Below are 6,188 nucleotides of genomic sequence, written 5' to 3'. Positions count from 1 at the left end.
TTTGCTGTAAGGGAGGATAAGTGATAGATGATCCAAAGGCAGCTGATGCTGGAACTGTTGACAAGAGCTTAGCTTTTGATGTTTCTTCTGGAAAATCAAAATAAAGAAATAAAGTGGAAGAAGGGAAGGTGGAGGAAGGGAAGATCGGAGAGAGAGGGGTATGAGAAGAGAGGAAACAAACAGTCATTTGGAATTATTACTGCAACAGAACATTTCCAGGTGTTTTATTGGATTATGTTTTTAACATTTGCAATAAACATTTCCAGTCCAATGACAAATTAAAAAAGTCATCACAAGAAAATATCACACAATCAAAACTCACAGGTATTTACTTAACAAAAGGCCCTAAATTAAGCAGCGAACATGGCATAAAAATTTAACTTTGCATTACTACATGGTAACTTGACCTAACTCAACGTCAAAAGAAAATGAATATAAAAATATAAAATGCATGTTTGATTTGACATTGTAGTTAGAATACCATTGTTATTAAGAATAAATATTACTTCATTTCATACAAAATAATACTTGGGTTGACTTACCTACTCGATGGGGAAAACTGAAGTCAATGTTAGGAAATATTAAATGCCAGTATAATAACACATTTTCTTTAACTATTCACAGTTAACACTGCATTGCACAAAGAAGTACAGAACGAATCACAGACTGTTGATTTACAAGGGTAAGCAGTACTAGTGGCTACCTGATACTTGAGAACAAAAATGGGGTATTGGTCATGGGTTGAAACATGACTGTTCTTCATATTCAAACCGAGAAGTCATTGGTTGTCATGTAAGTGGGGAAAATCCTTAAGTATATCATTAAATGAGTGGAAAGCTTACCAGTAATTGAACTATGGCTAATATTAACAAACTGCTACCTACGACTTAATAATCCAGTACTTCTACATCGTTACTGAAAAGGATAGTTTCTCTAGAATATACACACCCTCCCAACCCCCTTCTCTCGTTTTCTCCAGTCATACACAAACTAAAAGCTAAAAAATGATTGCTATGGGGCCTAGTTTTTTTTCCCTTTGAGTCAGAACAGCTGCAATTTCTCTAGTTGCTTTGAAAAACTGTTCCGAAATTAGCTGTTATGATGGGCTTTTAAAAAAGCAAGTAAAAGAGATCGATGAAGAGCAATTTTGTTTGGCATGGTGGCATTAAATGGATATGAGGGTGTATGACTTGTGTGTGGGGACTTATGTTTTAGTTGATAAAATCCTTGGGTATTACAGTAGGTAGACAGAGGTTGGAAGTTATCTAAGAAGGTCTAACACAATCCCAATGACTCCTTTTCCCTACAACATTAAAATTTCAACACATCTTTTGAAGTTTAAGTTTGAAATACAATGCAGCGAGAGAGAACACACACATGCCAGGTGACAAGTGCAAAGAGAATGACATTTAGAGTCACTTATGGGCACATGGTCTATGGTAAGTCACGTGACTCTTTAACACCTTGACTGTTCTATCTCTAAACTCTAGATACTATTAGTAATTCATGTGGGCAGTGCTTTAGAAATGAAATAGAATATGTTGATGGTCTTTGCAATGCATAAGTATTTATGTAAACGAACACGTGTAGACTCCAAGAAACACTACATACACTGCTTGCTTTCCTTTGTATGTGGTATATATTATATGTTACACCTATAATATATAAGCTTAAAAAAACCCCACAAATGACAGCATTTATGGGGTAGTCCCCGAAGGAGTCTATACAGTTCTCTCACAGTTGAAAAAGAGGATATTCCTATTTGGTTTAATGTCACACAATTTTATGGCATTTAAGAAAAACACTTTGACATTTTAACTAAATACTTAACCTCCCCACCCCACCCCCCAGCATGAAACAATCACACCATAGAAACAATTTACCAGAAGAGGAACACTGTGGTTTGTTCACAAATGGTTGAAGATACAGTATTAACACGGTATGCTTGAATCACCACTTAGCACATTTTATCAACTTAAAAAGAAAAACAAAACTAACGAAATCGTTCCTCAAGATCACGGACACGATCACATATGCAAGAGACCAAACTACACCTATGATGAAACTTGAGTTCACAAAACTAAAATGATCAGATTAGATGCTTTAGCTAATATCTCCACTAGTCAAAATATACATTTCCTATTATGACCGAGGCATCTCAAACCTGCCCCTTTCTGAATGGGAAGGAAATAGGACTAACTTTCTGGACAAAGGATCTCAGTATGACAAAAATATTTCCGTTATTCAATGGACCATTCCCATTTTAATACGTTTTCTAGTGTCTGACTCTGGCATTCTTCTAACCTATTTCTTCCTTCACTAAAGTCAGTCACCAGAAAATACTCCCATTTTTAATGGGCATCGTCACCTGTCATCTTTGTTGTGCAAAAAGATATAACCCTTCTTTCCTCAATTGTCCACTAATGCCAAACAGAAGTGTTTGGGTATCCCTGAATGTTTTTCTCACTCCTGAGCAATACAAATTACAGTAAGGCTCCATTGGGCCTCCTTTGTATTAAAAAAATTTACAAAATTTATGAATATTCTTTTATATTATAGTTATAGTTTCTGGGACCAAGAGGGCATTAACTTTTAAATGTGACAAAAATTGTATCTTACAGTCAGCTATAGTTCACTGGTATGCCAAAATATTTGATTATTAAATTACAACGAGTTGTGGAGAGTAACTTGAAAAGACATTTGTTTAGGAAATGAATTCAACATTAAAAGATGAAATGACAAGTTTTAACAATTTAGCCAGATCTGAATGAGAATGAGGTCTAAGTTTTTCAGTTCTTGTCGAGGTCAAATAGCAGTATTAGGAATACACATATCTGAGTTCATAATCTACCCAGTTTCTTGAAAACTCTACGGCATCATAGTGACCGATGGGGGGGGGATCAACACATACGGGTATTTATGCAAATGTTTTAAGAACCTGGAATGCCGCAAGAACGTTAAAAGATGAAAAGAAATATGCAGATTACTAAATTCAAATTTAAGCTCTTTATAGATTAAGAAACTGGAGTTCTGAGAAGTTGAAAGGACTTTCCTGGGGCAATGAGTGCTCTGCAGACTCAGTGTTGCAATGAAGATCCCCATCTGGGCTCCCGTCCATGTGTAAAAAGAACAAAGAGAGAATAAGGCAAACACTTCTGTTCTCCAGTCTCTTCCCATCTTTTCCTACCTTTAGTCTCCTAATGTGCAGTAAAGTTCTGGGACCATTTCAGCGTTTCATGCACACTGTGCAAATCACCTTAACATCCAATTAATGTTACCGATACCTGCCCTATCTTGCTAGCTGTTTCATTAATCTGCTTCCCTTCTACAGAGGGATGCCCCACCCCTCCGTTTTTCATGATCCTATTATAGATGAGTGAAAAGATCTTAAAGGAGAAGAAATCCTATTTCCTCTTCTGACACTCTGAAGAATGAGATATTTCATGGCACTTTCAAAGCTTAAATCTTATTTCAATTTATTCTTTAGAAATGTATATAAAATCCTAGTGTGTAAGTATTCTTCAAAGCATTTTTCAAGAGATGAGTGTAACAGGATTTGGTAGCGGGGAAAGGGCTTTTGAGTTTGCTGAACCTGGCATGCCCACTCTGCAATTCAAGAAACTAAAGTCTAGCAATGGTAATGACTTACCTGGGGTCCCAGAGGTAGGCAGTGGGTAAGAATGCCAGTATCCTGTTATCGAAGCTCATGCTATTTTTACCACTCATCATGTGAATGTTTTGGTATGTTATGCATCTGACACTGTTCTGAGCTTTTCTTTGGTGTGTGTGTGTGTGTGTGTGTGTGTGTGTGCGCGCGCGCGCACTCAAAATTCCAGATTTTATCTTTATTTGAACTGTAGCCTATAATTCTAAAAGAGATATACTATTACATATATTACATTGCTTAAAGATGTGTCATTGTATGAAGGTATTTCTTGCACAATTTGGCAACACCTACTGATCCTTACACAAACACCTGAATGTTTAAGAACCCCTGGTTTGTTTTCATCCACTGGGATTGCTTTACTGCTAATGGGGCTGTGGCCATCAGTTATGAGGAGTCAGATGACTGCAAAGGGCTCACTATTCCCAGTGCCAGTATCTCTACAACATGAGAGAACGCTAACAAAAACAAGGTGGTGGCTGTATTCTCACTGTACTCATGGCCATTTCTATTGGAGGCTCACATCACTCAAAGCAAAGACAGCTATCATCCCTTTATCTTCATTAAAATAATAACAATATGGTCTCCATGTTTTGACATGAAGAAATTACCAGGAGATTATTAAAACTTCACTTTAGACATTGCCTCAAAGAAAGTTACCTGGATTGTGTTTCTACCTATTTGGGGTTTACTAGGTAAGTGGCTGTTAACTAAGGTTCTTATGATTAATGAAATTCATCATTTGAATTTTTAGGTCATCATATGATTAAACTTCTAAAAGTACTCATTACTTTTTATGCACTTGTTCAGGCATATCTTGACAATAAACTATGCAAGTGAATAAAGTAGTGTACATATTGAATGTTCACAGTTTGACTTTCCATAAGGCTTATGAAATAATATACAAATAGCTACCATTCTGCTGAGATGTCACAGTAAATACAATAATGGCACAGAAGTTAAATGTTCCCAAATGGGACGCCGTCTTTATGACCTCCCAAGTCTCTTTTCCAACTAAAAATTTGCCCCTTTTTAATTGAAAAAGAGTTCCATTTCTAAAAGAATATAAAAATAGAAAATGAGTCAAAGAATATTTTACACATATAACTTTGAAGGAAAAGTTATAAACATCAGATGAGATATTATATATATCTTAAAGAATGTACTTTGTCTCACCGTACCAAACATCCCATGAAAATAAAATAGAACTTGATATATAATAAATGCCTAAGTATAACTAAGTATTGTAATTTTCGTTAACACAGACAACTTAAACAGAATAAGAACTACTACATTTTTTTTGTAAAGTTAAGGTCAACTAAAACCTACCTAAAATCTAATTTGTTAATCTATCATTTTGAATTAAAAAATAAAAGAATGTCTCATCAGGCAAGGCACGTTTCTTTACTACCACTCCTCTGGGCACAGTGTTGACTTCACTTATTTGTGTGAATGGGATGGTCTACCAATGGAAGCCTTTGGTATAGTCACACACTCACTGATAAAGTTAAACCTAACCCAGAACATAGACGATAGAAACATGTTCCACAATTAAATACAGTTCAATACTTGAATGAAAAAAAAAACAGCAATAGTTGGCTTGTTAGAAACACACAGAAGGTTATCTTTATCTGTGACACTGATTGTAGTTTGGGGATGTCTTGACTCCATCAGAATGTCAACAGGTTAAGATGATACCTTAATATTTTATTTTTTTAATATTTTTTACTTTTAATGTTCCTCTTTTCTCTCCTGCTTGATATCATTGTACCACTCATAATATGAAGAGTACCCTACAGCTCTGAGTTCTTTCCTTCAAGTGAAGCATTTGTTAGAGATGTATCTCTGAATATTAACTGAAATGAAAATATGTTACTGTCATTCCGCTCTCATCCAAGCAGTGAAAACTGCGCATGCTTCTGGTCAGGGTCACTCTGCAGTTCCTTATGTGGGGCTCTCTTGAGGGACCTGTTGGATAGAGAAGATGCAATAATTCACACTATATTTAGCATTTGAAATGACAGAATTTATGTTACAAGGAAAGTTCCATTTATGAATTTCTTTAAATTTATGTTTCCTTACTTTTAGCTGTAAAGTTCAAGAAATTTCATTTTTTGAAATACTGTAGACTATATTTTGAATGGATCCAATTTGCAAATCAGAAAGTTTCAGATTATGCTAGTTATAATTTTTCAATTAATAATGATCCATTAGTCCAAACTAAAAGGATAGTGCGCTTTTGGAAAAGAGAATTTATCCTTATCCTCAAGGCCATCTGGCAGGTTTACAGTGGCTTTTAGAAAACTGTGCTATCTTCTCAATGATTTCCAAAGATTTCTGGTTGTATCTCCTCCTGCGGTGAGCTAAAATGAGAACTCTCTGTAGTGAATAGACTTTCTGTCCTTAGAGAGGCGCTACGTGGAGAGGGATGGGGTGAGGAACGGGAGTGGGAGGTGGAGGCAAGGGAAGGGAAGGGAAGGGAAGGGAAGAGAAGGAAAGAGAAGGGAAGGGAGGGAAGGGAGGG

General features: G+C 36.0%; 1 protein-coding gene across 1 annotated transcript in view; it reads right to left on the bottom strand.

Moving 5' to 3' along the window:
- Nucleotides 1-200: 200 nt before the first annotated feature.
- The window catches only part of Kcna3 (potassium voltage-gated channel subfamily A member 3), a 17,538-nt gene continuing 11,550 nt past the window's right edge, over nt 201-6,188 (bottom strand). The window contains exon 2 of the mRNA XM_005367830.3: nt 201-5,632. The gene's annotated coding sequence lies outside the window, so the exon portion shown is untranslated. The remainder of the gene's footprint in view (nt 5,633-6,188) is intronic.

This window comes from Microtus ochrogaster, unplaced genomic scaffold, assembly GCF_000317375.1.
Source record: "Microtus ochrogaster isolate Prairie Vole_2 unplaced genomic scaffold, MicOch1.0 UNK25, whole genome shotgun sequence".
Taxonomy (NCBI): Eukaryota; Metazoa; Chordata; class Mammalia; order Rodentia; family Cricetidae; genus Microtus; species Microtus ochrogaster.
The sequence above is the reverse complement of the archived record's forward strand: the minus strand, read 5'-3'. Positions and strand labels throughout refer to the sequence as shown.